The sequence below is a fragment of the Pan paniscus genome, chromosome 5 (genome assembly GCF_029289425.2).
Source record: "Pan paniscus chromosome 5, NHGRI_mPanPan1-v2.0_pri, whole genome shotgun sequence".
Lineage (NCBI taxonomy): Eukaryota > Metazoa > Chordata > Mammalia > Primates > Hominidae > Pan > Pan paniscus.
This window is the reverse complement of record NC_073254.2, coordinates 190072061-190089706: the sequence shown is the minus strand read 5'-3', so window position 1 is coordinate 190089706 and position 17646 is coordinate 190072061.

Genomic DNA, 17646 nt, shown 5'->3' with positions numbered 1-17646 from the left:
GTGGGACATCCACAGGAAACACGTCCACACGTACGAGCTGCGTAGTTCAGTTACCAGCTGCCAGAAATCCGTCAGTCCCAGGGATTCTGTGAGGCACAAGCAAGTTGATTGGGTCTGCTTTTTTCCGTTACCACACCCTAAATCTGTAGGTTTTTCAGCACACATGCAAATATTTTCTGTAAAACTAGTTTTTATTTGCATATTAAAATTCTGCTTTGTGCTTTGTCTTCAATGAGTTCCAAAATATATTTGCATAATATGGCATTTGCCTATTTTATTCTAGCTACGTACATGCGATTGCCTCCACCTGGTTTCTATCGTAAAGCATGGTTGCCTCCACCTGGTTTCTATCGTAAAGTACGCAATCTTGCACACCTTTGTCTTCTCTCGCTTTTATTGTAGGTTTTGTTTTGGCTGGCCTCGGGTTTTGTTGTGGGTTTTGTTTTGGCTGGCCTCGTGGTAGCAGGTACAGACATCATTCTAATCCTGCTGGATGTCGTCTTTTTTTTTTTTAACTTTAAGTTCTGGGATACATGTGCAGAATGTGCAGTTTAGCAGCCATAAAAAGGGTGAGTTCATGTCCTTTGCAAGGACATGGATGAAGCTGGATGTCGTCTTTAAAAAGTGACACTGCCGTTCCTTTTGGTGGGAAACCCCCGCCCAGAGTGAGCCACACCCCAGGATGTTTCCTTTTTCACAGCCGTGGGCATTTCTTGCTGGGGTGGCAGCTGAATGTTGCTCTGGATCAGTACAGCCCTGCACTGGGGATGGAGGAAAAGAGACCTGAAAACGTGGAAGGAGGGACTGAGACCATGTTCCAGGTCAACATTTCTCTCATCATCAAAACTCTCTTAGAAGACGGAGCTGCCCTGTGCACATGAAATGGCTCCATTTACAGTGATCTTGTTACACTCAACTTTTTGAGAACTATATACTCACTAAGTAAAATGAGGAGCATCTGAAATAGTAACTATTGATGAGAAAGGCTCATCACGTTCATATGTCCTTGTCACGCCAACCCTTTCATTAACATACTGAGTCAAGATGGTGTCAGTGGCACAAAACCATCACTACAGTCCCATGACAATTCAGCTGGAATTAAACCTTTCACTAAACAATGTCGGCTCTGTACCCAGAAAGTGGGATCCAATACAGCATGATTGGGGACATAGTTTCTATGTCACACGGATGGATGGTCTGCTCTGTGTAAAGGCAATTCACTGGCTACAAGCTAGCCTCCTTCACATCCAGTCTTGCCCAGACCTGGAAAAAATGGCCTCAAAAGTCAGAAGCTAGGTAGTCATCTGTGAAGTTATAGCTATTGAAATAATCACTTTAAGGTTATAAATTATATAAAGAGCCTGACCACCTATCCCACTCGTCTTGACAGACAATAACCTAGTAATGTCGGCTCTGCATCCCCTAAACCGACAGCCTAATCTCATGCAACCCAGGCCAAAATGGCACCTTAGCTGGAGAATTCTCATTCTCCAGGCAGGAGATGGGGAGACCCAGGATCCCTGTCATCTCCTGTTGGCTGGAACAGTGATGGGGATGCAGCCCAGGCAACTGCCTGTAAGTAATCGTTGAGCAACATGACTCGAAGCTGCAGAGTGGCTAATGAGGAGAAGGATGGCTACCTGGATGCTTCCTCAAGAGGCAGTTTAGCTGTGAAGCTTCCAGATGGCTTCATTGGGCCTGCCCGGGCAGGGACCCCTTCCTTCCCAGAGGGGCTCCGAAGGTCCAGATTGAGCACACCTTGGGTGCAGCTTGGACCGGATGTAGGTGTGACTGCAGCTCACACCTCTTTGCTTGGGAAAGGTGATGGTGAGACTGGTCTGCCACATGGCCAGCACAAGGTTAGTCTGAGTTTGGGGGTCCAGTCAGACTTAGTGGTGATTAAATAACTCTACAACCTAAGACAGCTGCACTCCTCTCCTTGGACTAGCCCTCATAATTCCATCTTAGTGGCTCAAGATCTCATTAGGAAGGATCACAAAGTCTCACAAATAGATAAATTTAAAGGTTAAAAATGAGCTAACTGAGAGTAGAGGAGAACATAGGAGCAGCGAGGCCACGAAAATAACCTGAAGCTAATCCATGATTAATTTTCAAATGTCTGTTGAGATTCTGACATGAGAAAAGCAATGTATCATTCAACAAAATATATGACAGTCTCTGTTCTCAGAAAGTATTATTGGGGATAAGTGAAAGGCAGATGCAGATATAAAATATATATTTTATGATTTGTGTTAGTATTTAAGTTCCAAAGGAGTGGTTTAAACAATAACCGGTATAACCATTCAAAAGAGGGGGAAAGAAATAACTTTCTGGTTATTTCTGACTCACCTGGTCAGAAATAACTTCTCAAGGAGCTGAGACTTAGAAGGGAACTCAGTGCAGCATTGGGATTGGCAAAGAGTCCACAGAAAGAACAGAACTAGTGAATTCAAGGGGCCGCTGGGAAGGTGTCCAGGTCTAACGGGGAAGGAGCACAGGGACTCGCCAGACCCGGGCGGACCATGGAAGTGGGAAGCAGCCGGAAGGAAGGGGCAGCAGAGCTCTCTTCCCCCGAAAATGTGTATCTCATCTTCCAGAGTTCAGAAGAGTCATCCTCAGGTTTTATTCAGTATAATTAAATAAATGAACATCTATTGAGTATCAGATGACAATTGCTTCCCATTGGACAGATTAATCTCTAGTAAAACAAAATAAATAGGGTGGGAACTGTCTTGGTTTTCTGAGCCTGACCGCTGCAGCTCCAAAAAAGTACTGGCTTAGGAAGACAGCCAAGGGGTGTGGGATAAAAGTCTTGTCCTAAAAGACACCAATCCTCCCCGGGGACCAGAAGGGCTGCCATCAGTGACAAACTGCTACTCACTTTTGAAGACCTAGTAAATTCAATTGATGGATTGAGTCCACTCAAAATATACAGTTGTGTTTTAGACACTGCAGCAACACCTGCAGTCTCTTGTGAAAGGAAAATAAATCTCAGGATCCCAAAATCACTAAACCTAAGGGAAGTCAAGCTGGAAACTGTGTTGGGCAAACCTGTCTCCCATTCTATTCCTAAATAAGATGGCTGAGAAGATTTTTAACAAGCTACAGACCACCCTCACAATTTGACCACAAGGAACTTCCTTGTGGAACAAGGACAGACAGAACTCAGTCATCCCTCTGCTCACACGAGACAAACACAGATCGGAATGTTTCCTCCGCCCTGTTGTTTCACTCAGCCAGACTAAGGCATACGTAACTATTCCAGTAAATTGTGCATTCGGTGAAAGGCTAATCAAAAACTCAAAAGAATGCAGCCATTTGTCTCTGATCTACCTATAACCGGAAGCCCCCTCCCTGCTTTGAGTTGTCCCATCTTTCTGGACAGAACCAATGTACATCATACATACATTGATTGATGTCTCATATCTCCCTAAAATGTATAAAACCAAGCTGGGCCCCGGCCACCATCACCAGACGTCCTGAGGCTGTGTCACGGCGCGCCCTCAACCTTGGCAAAATAAACTTTCTAAATTGACTGAGACCTGCCTCAGATATTTTGGGTTCACACTATTCCATCAGCACTCCCTGAGAACATCTTTCTTCCAAATTTCCAAAAGATTACAGAATACATGAGATAAAGATGGCCCTGCCAAAGGAGGACTGAAGTAAATTCTGATCTGGGTTCCGGGCAGGCCTGGGGCCTGCAAGGCCCAGCCGTCCTCTCTGGAACTCCCTGGGTCCCTGGAGAATGTGGCCTTTCTCCTTCCTCTCAAGCAACCTGGGTGTTTTCTTTGTCATGAGAGGAATCATCTTCCTGGGGACCAGGTCTTCCCAGCGAGGAAGGTCGTTGCTAAGTTCTGATTTTGCTTCTTCAGTTTCTTCATTGGCCACAGAAAGGGAACTAGTTCCAATAGTGTGCTCTCTGCGTGAAGATCACCAGTGGTCAGCAAAGAGGGGTGGGGGTGGGGACACAGCATCCTCGCCGGCGTGTGACACGTGCCTGGCCACTCTCTGCTATTCAGCATTTATTTTGCTAATAAAATATTATTATCTGATAATAAAAAGATGATTATTATTTGCAGATGTCATCATGATTGTTCTGGAAAACCCTGGAGAATCAATGGAGAAACTAACAATTGGAGAATACAGGAGAGGAGTGCCATATTTTTTAGTAAACAGGATTGGCAGGTGAAGATCAGCAGGACAGCTGCAGTGCCAGGCCCTGAGACGGCCATTGTCCTGGGACACCAGAGGGCCTGCAAAAAGAGTGAAGTGGCTGCGGCATGGAGTGGGTGTAGTGTGGAGTGGGCGTGGTGTGTTGTGGGCATGGTGTGGTGTGGGCGTGGCATGGGCGCGGCATGGAGTGGGTGTGTTGTGAGCATGGTGTGGGTGTGGTATGGCATGGGTGGGCATAGTGTGGAGTGGGTTCTGGTGTGGAGTGGGAGTGGTGTGGAGTGGGTGTGGGTGGGCGTGGTGTGGTGTGGGTGTGGTGTGGAGTGGGCATGGTGAGTGGGTGTGGTGTGGACTGGGTGTGGGTGGGCGTGGAGTGGGCGTGCTGTAGTGTGGGCATGATGTGGGTATGGCGTGGAGTGGGCATGCTGTAGTGTGGGCATGATGTGGGCATGGGGTGGAGTGGGTGTGGGTGGGCGTGGTGTGGTGTGTGGGCGTGGTGTGTGGGCGTGGTGTGTGGGCGTGGTGTGGAGTGGGCATGGTGTGGGCGGGGCATGGCATGGGCAGGGCGTGGTGTGGGCGTGGTGAGTGGGTGTGGTGTGGTGTGGACTGGGTGTGGGTGGGCGTGGAGTGGGCATGCTGTAGTGTGGGCATGATGTGGGCATGGCGTGGAGTGGGCATGGCATGGGCGGGGCGTGGTGTGGGCATGGTGAGTGGGTGTGGTGTGGGCGTGGGCATGGTGTGGAGTGGGTGTGGTGTGGAGTGGGTTCTGGTGTGGAGTGGGAGTGGTGTGGTGTGTGGGCGTGGTGTGGTCTGGAGTGGGCGTGGGTGGGCGTGGTGTGGAGTGGGCATGGCATGGGCGGGTGTGGGCGTGGTGAGTGGGTGTGGTGTGGGCGTGGTGAGTGGGTGTGGTGTGGGCGTGGGCATGGTGTGGAGTGGGTGTGGTGTGGGCGTGGTGTGGAGTGGGCATGGTGTGGGCGGGGCATGGTGTGGGCGGGGCGTGGTGTGGGCGTTGTGAGTGGGTGTGGTGTGGTGTGGACTGGGTGTGGGTGGGTGTGGTGTGGACTGGGTGTGGGTGGGCGTGGAGTGGGCATGCTGTAGTGTGGGCATGATGTGGGCATGGCGTGGAGTGGGCATGGCGAGGCCCTGGGAGAGAAGGGCAGCTAGCAGCACAGATGCTCGGCAGCCAGGCGAAGAGGGCAGCTTTACTCAGGACCAACGGGGACTTACTGATGGTTTGGGGCAGGAGAGTAGCGTGAGTTGATCTGCATATTTCAAAGATCCTTGTGGCTAGTGCACCCGTGTCACTTGTGGCTAAGTCTGTGTCACTTGCCACAGCAACCATTGGCAGCTGGCACGGGCATCTGGCGCTCCTGGGAGGGTTTTCAGTGTGGTCCTCTGCACACCTGCTCTGGGGTCCCTTGGGTGCTGATGAGAAGCGCAGCTTCCTGGACCTCACTGTGCAAGGGCCAAGGGACCCCAGAGCCCATGCTGGCCACTTCCTGGCCTGCCCGCATGGCTGGGGCACTGCCCTGAATTAATTTCTAAGTCACTGAGATGAGGAGAGCAGGTGGTGTGGAGACCAATGCTCCGCGACTGCTGTCTCCACTGGGAATTCCGTGGCCGGACTGAGGCTTGAGGAGCAGGACTTGGAACTGTGTTAGGCCTCAGGGTGCTCCTAGGTGGGCGTTGCAGGGGATTCGATGGGGGCAGCAGGGGTGTGAGGGAGACAGGGGCGTCCATACGGGAGGCCTTTCCCAAGCGCCTTTATGAGTCAGGGAGACCCAAGGTGTAAGCGCAACACCTACAGGCGGGCTCTGGGACTCCGGGAGGCTTGGGCTCAGGGCAGCTGCACGGTGTGGGGCGGGGTTTGGGTTTCGGCTCATGTCATTGGGCCTAGCGCGTGTTCAGCATCAACTCACGCATTGTCCGGAGCTCTGGACGCATCGTTATTACATGCACCAAACAGCCTGCGCCACGGCCCTCACGCTCAAAGCTACTTTGAAAATGGAGTCTGGGCGCTTTAACATCTGGGAAGCTTCCCGCCCTCTCCTTGGCCTGCGTCACCCTCTCCCTCGCCAGTCCCTGCGCTCCGGCATCCATCGTTTCACCCTCTTCATCCCTGCCTGCTCCGCCCAGAGCTCTGTGATCACGGATGTCTCCATCTCCTTTTCATTTCAGTGACTTCAGACACTGAATATACGCAAAGACTCTTCCCAAATCTCCCAGTGACCTTCCCTGGAAAAGGGGCTCATGTGCTGGGAGGTGCGGGCTGTGGCCCTGCACGCAGATTCCAGGACGTTCCTGCCCTTGTTTCGGGAGCAGCCCCATGGGGCCATCCCGCCAGCCGGGCATTTAATTAACTAATTACAACCTGCTGACACAAATCCTTGGAATACGGCCTTCAGAGCGCAATCTTTTCCTTCCAATTCATTTATCATGAGCCCCCACATGCAGCTGAGAGGCTCTTCCCTGAGGGGATGCGGTGGTAACTGGTCCTCCCACACAAGGTCCCCGGCTGGTCTGTCAGCACCACAGCCAAGCGTCACCATCTGTCAGCCCGTGCTGTGTCCCCACCTCGCGTCCTGCAGCCGGGGGTGCAGAGGGTGACAGAGGGAGATGGAGATCGTTTTTAACGTGATGAGCGTGACAGTCACCCGAGAGCGGTCACAGACAGACCCACCCAGGACAAAGCTGTCAGGAGGCAATGGAGAGTCTTCACCCGTGTTCCATCCACGGCCCTCTAACGGCCGGTGCTGTGGAAATCTCATTCAAGCACACAAGCTGATGAGAAGTCAAGATGACTTCGGCCATGGCACCTGGCCCCAGAAGAAGGCTGGATTTCTAATTAGGACGGAAGAAACAGGAACTGCCCCTGCTCCTTGGTTTCTGCTCCCTGGGGGCCTGCTGCCTGGAAAGCCCCGCGGGGGGGCTGGCACGAAGGGTGTTTGGGGCAGTGCCCCAGCCACGTGGACAGGCTGGGAGGTGGCCAGCACAGGCTCTGGGGTCCCTCAGCCCCTGCATGTGAAGTCCAGGAAGCTATACTTCTCATCAGCACCCGAGGGACCCCAGAGCCGGTGGGCAGAACGCAGGACACCTGTGTCAGCTGCTGATGGCTACTGTGGCGGGTGACACAGACTCAGGCCTGTCCTAGCGTTCTGTGGGCCAGAAGTCGGAAATGGTCTCACGGGCTGAAATCAAGGTGTCGGCAGGGCTGTCTCCTGGAAGCTTCAGGGGTGACTCCTGTTTTCCAGCTTCTAGGAGCCGCTGCGTTCTGGGCTCATGGCCTGTCCTCCCTCTTCAGACCAGCAATGGTCAGCACAGCCCCTCTGATGTGGGTGTCTTCCGAGGTGAAGGGCCCTGGGATCACAGCGGCCAGCCTGACAACCCAGGATCAGCTCCCTACTTCAGGGCCGGCGCTTGGCTACATTAATTCCAGCTGCCTGAATCCCTCTTTGCCATGTGCAAGACACATTCCCAGGATCTGAGGATTAAAACACAAACATTTTGGGGGCCGTTATTCTTCCCACTACACATCCTAAGAGGATTTTAAGGTGAAAGCATCCAAAACTGCAGAGGAAAATGATGCCAGTAGCTGGCGAGAATGACCTGATTTCTCTGTGGGATTGGCCCAAGAAGTCTGTGCTTTGCACACAGTAGGTGCATCATAAAGATTTATTGTTGGGAAAAATTACGACAGTCTACAATGAGGACAAACATTTCTTAGGCTAATATATGACTAATAATAAATCAGGACATGTTTTTAGCTCAAATAAAGAATGTTCTTCCCAATTTTTTCATTCTTTTCATGTGCTGTCCTTATAATATCTATGGGGAAGTGTTTCTTCCAACGTTCTGCTCATTTTCTAAGTTGGGTTGTTTATTTTCTTATTGTTGAGTTTTGAGAGCTCTTTTTATACTGTCAGATATCATGATTGGAAACTGGTTTCTTCCAGCCTTCTCTTAAATATGTCTTTCGTGAGCAATGGTTTTTAATTTTAATACAGTTAAATGTATCGATTTTTCCTCTTCTGGATCGTGATTTTGGTGCTGAATCTGGAAATCCTTTGCTTAACCCCAGGCAACAAAGATTTTCTCGTATAAAGTCTCCTAAAGTTTTAGTTTTATGTTTTACATTTAGCTCTGTAGTTCAATTTCAGTTAACTTTTGTAGAAGGTTTGAGGTTTAGAGCAAGATGGTTGGTTTGCTTGTACTGGCATATGGATGCCCAGTTTTTCACACCATTTGTGGAAAAGTCTATCCTTTCCCCATCAAATTGCCTTTCCACCCTTTTCAAAGGCCACTTGACAATATTTGTGTATGTAGATTTCTGGGTTCTCTATTCTGTTCGTCTGATACGTGTTTCTGTCTCTGTCAATATCACTGTCTTGACTAATGTAGCCTTATGTTAAGTATTAATGGCAGGCAATGTGAGTCCTCCAACTTTTTTTTTCTTTTTCAAAATTATTTTAGCTATTTTAGTTTCTTTGCCTTTCATGTGAATAGCAGAATGAGCTTGCCTATATCTATTTTTTAAATCCTGTTGGAATTTGTATTGAAATTGTGTTACATCGATAGATCAATGTAGACAATATTGACAAATAACTAAGTTCTGTCTTCCAGTTCATGAACACAATGTGTCTCTCAATTTATTTAGATATTCTTTGATTTCTTCCATCAGTGTTTTGTAGTTCTTGGCTTATAAAGCCTCTATGTTTTGCTGGGTTTATACCTAATCATTTTTTGTCCCTATCGTAAATGGTGTGTATGTGTGTACAAATGTGTGTATGTGTAGTTGTGTGTTTAAGTTTTCAGCTGTTCATTGCCAGTATATAGAAATATGATTAATTTTGAATGTTGACATTCTATCCAGCAACCTTGCTAAACATACCTATTAGTTCTAGCAGCCTTTTTTGTACATTTCTTGGAATTTTCTACATAAATAATCACATCACCTATGAACAGGGACAGTTTTTTTTTTGTTTCAACTGCATGCCTTTTAATTTCCTTTTCTTGCTCCGTTTGCTGGCTAGGGTTTACAGTGTGATTGTGAATAAGAGTGGTGAGAATGGACACACTTGCCTTGTTCCAAATCTTAGGAGAAAACCCTTTGCTCTGTCACTATCTTGATATCAGCCATAGTGAATTTTTTTTAATAAATACGCCTTATCAGGTTAAGGAAATTCCCTTCTCTTCCTAGTTTGCTGAGAGTTTTTGTCATGACTAGATGCTGAATTTTGTCAAATGCTTTTTCTTCATCAGTGGACAAAATCACATAGTTTTTTTTTTTAGTCTGTTAATATAGTGAATTGCATTGATTGATTGTCAAAAGTAGAACCAGCCTTGCATTCCTGGAATAAGCCCATTTCATTGTGATGGATTATTTATTTCATATAGTGTTCGATTTGATTGGCTGATATTCTGTTGAGAATTGATGATGATGAGGGCTGCTGGTCCATAGTTTCTCTTCTTTCTCTGGTTTGGGCATCAAGACAATACTGGTTTCATAAAATAAGTTAGTGCTCCTTCCTCTTCTATTTTCTGAAAGACTGTATACAGTTTCTGATATTTCTTCTTTGAATGTTTAGTAGAATTTTCCAGTGAAATCATCTGGACCTGGAGTTTTATTTTTGGAAGATTTTTAACTAAAAAATCAATTTCTTTGATACAGGACTATTTAGTTTATCTATTTCTTGTTAAGTGTGTTTTCATAGTGTGTGGCTTTTAAGGAACTTGGCCGTTTCATTTAACTTCTCAAATTTAGGTGCGTAGAGTTGTTCATAGTGGTCCGTTACTGTCATTTTTATGTCGGTCGTGTCTATAATGCTGTCATCTCTTTCAGTCTTAATATTGATCATTTGTTTTCTCTCTTTTCTCTCTGTCATTTACCAGTTTGTTGCTATTTTTAAGAACTGTTTTGAATTCATTGATTTTCTTTCTTGTTTTTCTGTTTCCAATTTTCATACAGTTCAAATTTTTTTCTAATTTCCTTGAAATGTGCAATTGACCTATGCATTATCTAAGTGTGTCATTTAGCCTTCAAGTAGCTAGAAGTTTCCCCAATATCTTTTTGTTATTAATTTCTAGTTTAGCTTTATTGTGGTCAAAAGCATGCTTTGCATGATTTCAGATCTTATAAAATTGTTAGAGCTTTCAATGACCCATGGCATGATTTACCCTGGTGAACATTTCACGTGCCCCTGAGAAGAACGTGTGTGCTGCTATTGCTCGGCAGCGTGTTCTGCACATGTCAAGTGAGTCCAGGTGGTTGGTGATGCTGTTCAGTTCTTTATCCTCCTTCTAGAAGATTTTCTGTTCTATTCTAACCATGACTGATAAAGGAGTGTTGAAGACTCCAACTACCAACTACAGTTATTAATCCATCATTTCTCCTCTCGGTCCCACCAGTTTATGTTTCGTATATTTTGAAGTTCTCCTGTCATGTGCATACTCAGGACGGCAACGTCTGCTTGTGGACCTGACCTCTCACCATCATGCAGTGCCCTTCTTCATCAACCACAATCTTCCTGGCTCTGATGTCTATCTCGTCTCTGCAGCCACCGAAGCTTTTTTATTATCATTAATGTTTATGTGGTGCATCTTTTCATCCTCCTACATCATTATATTTAAAGTAGGCTTCCTGGAGGCAGCACAGTTTGGTCTTTTTAAAATATCCAATCTTATCATCTGGTTTTTGATTGATACGCTTAAGCTACTTATATTTAATTTAGTTACTGGGGTGTTTGGATTTAAGTATGTCATTTCATGATTTGTTTTCTGTTTGTGTCTTACATTTTTTTCATCAATTTCCCCTTTTATATCTCCATTTGGATTCTTAGAATAGTTTTAATATTCCATGTTAAGGGTCTATTGGGGTCTGGTTTATATCTCTTTGCACAGCTGTGTGGGTGTGTGGTTCACGTACGAATTACAATTTACACAATTAACTTTTCACAGTCTACTGAGGACAACATTTTGCTGTTTCATGTGGAATACAGAAGCCACTTCCACAGCGGCCCCCGTGCCCTCCCCTGGCCCCGTGCCCTCCCCTCTGTGTGGACCTCTGCGTTAGCTGAAAAGACCACAGTGTTATGGATGCTGCCTTCATTCCTCATACACACCGAGAAAAAGGCCTATTTTATTCACCCAGACATTTATCATTTCTGTCACTTTCCCTTCATTCCTGCAGTTCCAGATTATCCTGTTACTGTTTCTCTCTGCTTGAAGTTTCCTGTGGCGCTTCTTTTATCACAGGTAAATTGGAAATAAATTCTTAGTTTGTCTTCATCTGAGACTGTCTGTATTTCACATTCATTGCTGAAAGACACTTTTGCTGGATATAAGGTTCAAGGTGTGTAGCTCTTTTCCTCCATGCTCTGGGCCTGCTGTGCCACTTTGAGGACTCCAGGGCTCCTCCTGAAGGTGAATCTATGCTCCTTTGGATTTTTGCTCCCTGTGCATCACGTGCTGATTCCTCTGGCTGACTTTAAGCTTTCTTCGTGTTGGTTTTCAGCTGTTTTATTATGCTGTGTCTGGGTGAGGGACTTCTTTAAGTTTATCATCTTTGGGTGGCAGAATAAATTTCATAAGCAGCCTACTCATACTCTCTCAGATGAGTCATCACAATGTCTAATTGGCTAAAGGAAACTCTAGAGTCTTGAAGGAGTTACTATTTTCCCCCGAAATTAACTTAGAAGATCGAGAGTAATAAACCATTCTTACACATATATAGGTGCACTAGAAATAAAAAGAAAAAAAGAAATGTTTCTCTTTATTATTTTCGAGTAGGAAAAAAATGACAGCCTACATTTTAAGTCTGGGCCTTACATATTATTTCTGTGTAGGGTGAAAGTGGAGGAAAAGGCCTTCTGTGTGATAATTACGGACAAGGTGCTTCTGGGGGGCTCACAGAACACAGCAATTAACAAGGGGGTGTCTTCACCAATCGTCATTACAGCTAATGTAGGCTGAGCAGTTCTTACACGGCAGGTGCTGCACCCACCTCTTTACATGCACCCTCTCGTGTTATCCTTGGAGCAACCTTGTGAGCTTAAACATTATTAACCCCAATTTGCAGGTGAAATTGAGGCATAAGTAACTTTCCCAAGAACATACAACCAACAGATCCAAGAAGTCCATGTTCTTAAATCCCGACATGAACTCCTGTCACATCCTGAGAAGGCACTCATGCTGAGCAAGTTAAAGGAATCATCTCACCCTACCCACACATTAGCCAGGGGGGCCATTTCCTGTTTCATTTCCTATCAGTGTGTGTCTCTTCTTATTTGGAAAAGTAAAGGAGGCTTGGCTTAAACCAATCTATCCTTGAAGCCACATTTTAGAAGGGTAAATATTGCTTCTCATGTCACATGTTTGATCATGCTTCTAAACTAGCTGGGCAAGCAGAGGCGCTGCCTCGGATCTGTGCTGCTCAAGGACACAGCTCTCTCTGTGGCTCTGGGTTCTGTCCCAATTCTCTCCCTCTGCTGCTCTTAAAAAGCCCTTATCCATTAGAGACACAGTAGTTACATAAAATTATATCTTTTGGGATGGCCAGAAAATACTCCAATCCAAAGAGAAAGAGAGATAGAGAATGGGGACAGGCAGAAACTGATTAAACAAGTTGAGTCGTGAGTCAATAATTATTAGTCATGAGCCACTTAATTATTAATCAGGTGGTACTTGGTACATGGGAGTTCATTACACAGTCCTTTCTACGTTTGTATGTACTCTTTAAACATCAAAATAAAAAGTTAAAATTTAAAACATAAATAGAAAACTGGTGTGTGTATAGATGTGTGTATCCATGTATATACCTGTGTGTATAAATCTGGTTTCTGCACTTACTATTCTACTGAAATGAGTGGCTCTACGACGGCCCCGAATTTCCGAATCCATGGGTCTGTTTTTAGACTTCTTCACAACCAGACGGCGGTGGACTCTGCTGATCTCTTCATTTATATGAACTGGCAACTCGCTGCCCTCTCACAGCTTTTGTGAGCTCCTTAATTTCTGCCGTGTTCTTGGTTTATTTGGAGTCAGGTTTCCTCTCCCCCGTTTCTCACACGTTTTCCCTGAAGATGCTCTTCCGCTCACACAGCATCTACTGTTACCAAGTCTGAGGGAATTCCTGTTCTAAATCCCTTTTCAAAGCAGCAAATTGTGCTCTGAAGCAGCTCCTGTCCCTGGAGCAAAGGCTCTGGTCGCCAAGGAGCGTTCTCTCGCACGTGAACAGCGCCCCCTGCCGTGGTGTGGAGATATTGCGTCATGGAGACCCTCCCTGCGCAGCTGCCGGCAGGACCCGAGTCTGTCCCCTACCTGGGAGACCTCTTGGCAACCAGGCAGTTTGAGGGGGTTGCTTCCTTGGCCCTTTCCACTCATCAGTGTTGAAGGGTTAGAGCAAACCAGCCGCCCTCAGCCACCAGCTCCCAGCAGATGAAGTCAGGGGTGTGAGAAGACGCTTCCTCATCCTTCTGTGACTCGAGGTATCTCTGCCCTTTGGGAAGCAAGAAGAACAGCAGCCGTTTCTGCCAGTGTCCTCATACAGCTATGGCTTCAGCAAGCCACGCGTGGTCATCTGTCAGGGTCTGGGAAGAGAAAGAAGCCACGGAAGCTACCAGAACAGATAATTCCCATGAGGGACTTGATGTAGGGAATCTGTAGGTAGAAGGTCCTTAACTGGGGGCCAGAGAGGAAGCTGCTGCCTCCCCAAGCTTGGAGGAAGAAAAGAGACGGACTTGTTCTCATTTTGACTCTTGAAGAAGGGACACATGGCCTGAAGAGGAGGCCCCAGCTGCTGTGAGGGTCTCGGAGGGAAAATTGCAAATGGGGTTTGGGAGCCACTGTGCAAAGTGAGTGAGCAGCCTTGCAGCTGTGGAGCATTGCAGGGATGCAGAGCCCGGCTGTGGCACTGAGAAGGCCGCAGGTGTCAGCGCCGGGCCCCTCCTCCTCCCGAGGGTGGGCAGGGCTGCTCTGCTGGAAGATGAACACCTGAGGGCTGGGCTGCTGCAGGATGCACTGCTCAGGTCACTCACTAGAGGGAGGGAGAATTTTAGGGCTGACTAAAGTTTCCGGACACATCCTTGGCAAACACAGGGAAGATATGTGGTTAATGCTCCAGGCAGAATGCGCAAGCGTCCCAAATTCCTAGGCTGAAACCTCACCCACAAGGTGACAGTGTTAGGAGGTGGGGCCTTTGGGAGGTGATGAGGTTCAGAGGGTGGAGCCTCATGGTGGGATTAGTGCCCCTACAAAAGAGGCCCCAGGAAGCTGCCTTGTTCCTTCCGCCCCGTGGGGGCACAGCCAGAAGGCTCCATCTGTGAACCAGGAAGTCTGCCCAGACACCCAGACACTGGAGCAGGGATGTGGAAAATGCCAGGCATAGCCAGGTGATGGTGAGTGGCCCTCTGGGGGCCTGAGTCCAGGTGCCTAGGGGGTGGAGAAGGATCAATCAAGGGAGCTGTGCCCTAGGTGGGTGGCCAAGGCCTGTGATGCCACTAGGACTTAATGCTCTGGGCTGAGGATGCCATCGAAGGCACCTGAGACAATTTCTCTATTATAGAGAGAGGTGATCCTGGCCAAGGGACTAATTTAGAAGCAGCCACTCTAATCTGACTAATGGCCAAGTAAGTGTCCTAAGCACTTGAAAAGCAGGCGAAACAGCAGCAGCAGAGGAAGATGGAGAAAAGTTCAGCCTGGACAGACTTGCCAAGAAGTTTGCAATCAGCAAATTCAGGGGGATTTTTTTTAAACCATAGTTTAAAATTTGTCTTGTTGCAAAATACAGATATACATATTGGAGTTACATGAGGGAGAGTGTCGTAAGGTCTTGTGTGTGGTTAGGGCCCCTAAGTGTTTCCCTCTGGCCCTGTGGGCAGTACCCCACAGTTAGGAAGTCCAAGACAGCAGGCCAGGACCCCCATGCTCACTTCTCTGCTGGCCTCAGTAGTGATGGAGCATTCACCTCTGGAACAGCGTCTCCTCTTGGCTTCCAGGCATCCTCCTGCCCCACCTCTCCCCAAGATGACTCTGTCCAGCCCTGCAGCTGAGGCTCACTCACCAGCCCTTGCTTGGCCCTGGCCCCTCCCCTGTGCTTCCTGCACCTGCATGGGACATGACAAGACACTCAGCTGAAAGCAGCCAACGCCCTCCTGTCCGCACCCCACTGCCCCCTTGTTTTGCTGAGCAAATGGCCTCACTGTCAGTCTACCCAATGTTTCAGGCCCGAACACGGAGTCATCCTCTGTCCCTTGGTTCTCCTCATCCCCCACCTCCAAGTACCCTCTGTGCCATCCTTTCCCCCATGCAGCTGTTCCAGCCCAAGCCACCTCGGCCCTGCCTGGACCGCCAGGCTGGTCTGTCCCTGTGGTCTTTGGCTGTGAGCCTTTAAAACACAGTCAGGGGGTTGTTCCTCTACCCGGGCCCTTCGCTGGCTTCACTTTGCCCCAGAAATAAACTCCAAAAGCTTTTCCAGGCATGTGTGGTCTGCAGGGGTAGCCCCCAGGTCTCCTTGCCACCCTGAAGTCTGAGACCTCACCTGGGCTCAGGGCTCCTTGGCCAGGGCCTGGCCACAATTCTCCAAGGGGCGCTCAGGTGGCCCCAGGGCCTTTGCACTTTTTATTCCCCCATTTCCTCCCTCCTTTAATTTCAATTTCAACCCAAAGACAGCTCAGAGGTGCCTTCCCCTAAGCCCCACCCTCACCCCCATCAGGGTGAGCACCCTCCCCGTGTCGCCCCCGTCAGGGTGAGCCCCCTCCCCGTGTCACCCCCGTCAGGGTGAGCACCCTCCCCGTGTCGCCCCCGTCAGGGTGAGCACCCGCCCTGTGCACAACATTGACATGCGTTCCTGTTGCTGTTTGTTTGTCCTCTGTAGGGTCCAGGAGAGCAGAACCTTTGCTGAGTCCCAGTTTTACCCCCAGAGCCCACAACATGCCTGGTTTACAGTCGGTGCTGGATAAATGGGTTGAACTCATAAGGCTAAGGGAGGGAAGGGGTAAGGCAAGTTGCATACTTGTGGCCAGCAACCCTTAACTGGCCTGCAGATGTGTTTGGGGCCTTTAAAAAAAGTTTATGTTAAAAGGGAGTTGTTTTCATGTTGGAACCCAGATGTGCTGGCCCGCTGCCCGCTGTACCTGCCATCTACTCACGTCCCCGCCTGGCATCCCAGATGTGGGATTGGCTTGTGTGGAATATGAGAGCAGAGAGGAATGGGGTAATGGCAGGAGACTGGTGAGGCACAGCCCTTCCTTGAGGCTGAGGTGTCCGAGGAAACATCGTCCATCTGGGAGCAAGGCCCAGAAGGTCACACAGCCCTGGAAGTCACACCGCCCAAAGACACAGGCAGGGTGGAGGCAGAGCCGCCCCCGGAGAATCCAAGGCAAATCCAGGCCAGCGACGAGGGGGCTCAGAAGAATCCCCCACAGAGGCCCAGGCAGGAAAGGAGGTGCATGGAGCTCCTACTTCTTAGCTGGGAACCGGGCTGAGTTCTGGCGCTCCAGGCAGGGAGACACCATGAGGCCTTCTTCAGAACCCTCCTATGCGGGAACAGCTAATGCACTTTTGAAGCAAACTCACCTACGGTCCCAAGAACAGACCCCAAATGTCTCACTCCATCAGTGATTCGTAACACTGGCTTCAAATTAGGGTCACTAGTGAATCAAAACAAAAAGCACCTGCGTCAGGGTCTTAGCTGGGATCAGATCAATTAAATCAGTTTCTGAAAGTGGGGTCTGGATTTAGGGAGTCATAGAACTTTCTGGGGGATTCCAATGAGCAGCCAGGACTAAAAATCCCTGGGCTTCAATATAAGGATCAGGGTGAGTTTTAAAAACATCTCCCAAAGCTAAAGAGGAGAGCAGGCAGTGGAGGAGAGAATAAAGAGAAGGATGGAGGGAGAGACAGGAGGAGGAATCAGATTAAGCAGAGACTGAAGGCTGCTAAGGACCAGCAGGGACGAGGCAGATGGGGAGTGGGCGGGCAGGGGGCTGAGCTGCGTCTGTATTGGGCCCGCAGTCCCTCGCTGCTTGCTCCAAATCCTCCCCATCTGAATCTGAGAGCCCCCTCCCACCCTCTCTTCACCTCAGGAAAGACACTGGAGGCTGCAGCGCGGTGATCAGGAAAAGCAGGCCAGCCTTGGTGTCCACCCCTCCCAGGCGTGTAGTCTGGGGCCCTTCCCATTGCCACCTCCCTTCCCCAGCTCTTTGCCGGTGTGGAAAGTGCCCTGGCGTGGACATGGTTTAGAGTGGCCCATTCTGTTTTCCTACTTCCATGCTTCATTCCCATCTCACACTGGGACATCACTCCTCCCCTAGTGTCCAGCACTGTGGCTCTTTTTATTTAAATGGCACATAGTAATTGTGATGTTCTGACACTTAGAGTGTACTGTGATGAAATCAGGGTAATTAGCATACCCACCATCTCAAGCATTGATGAGTTCATGTTGAGAACATTCAGAACAAATGATTGTACAACTTATAT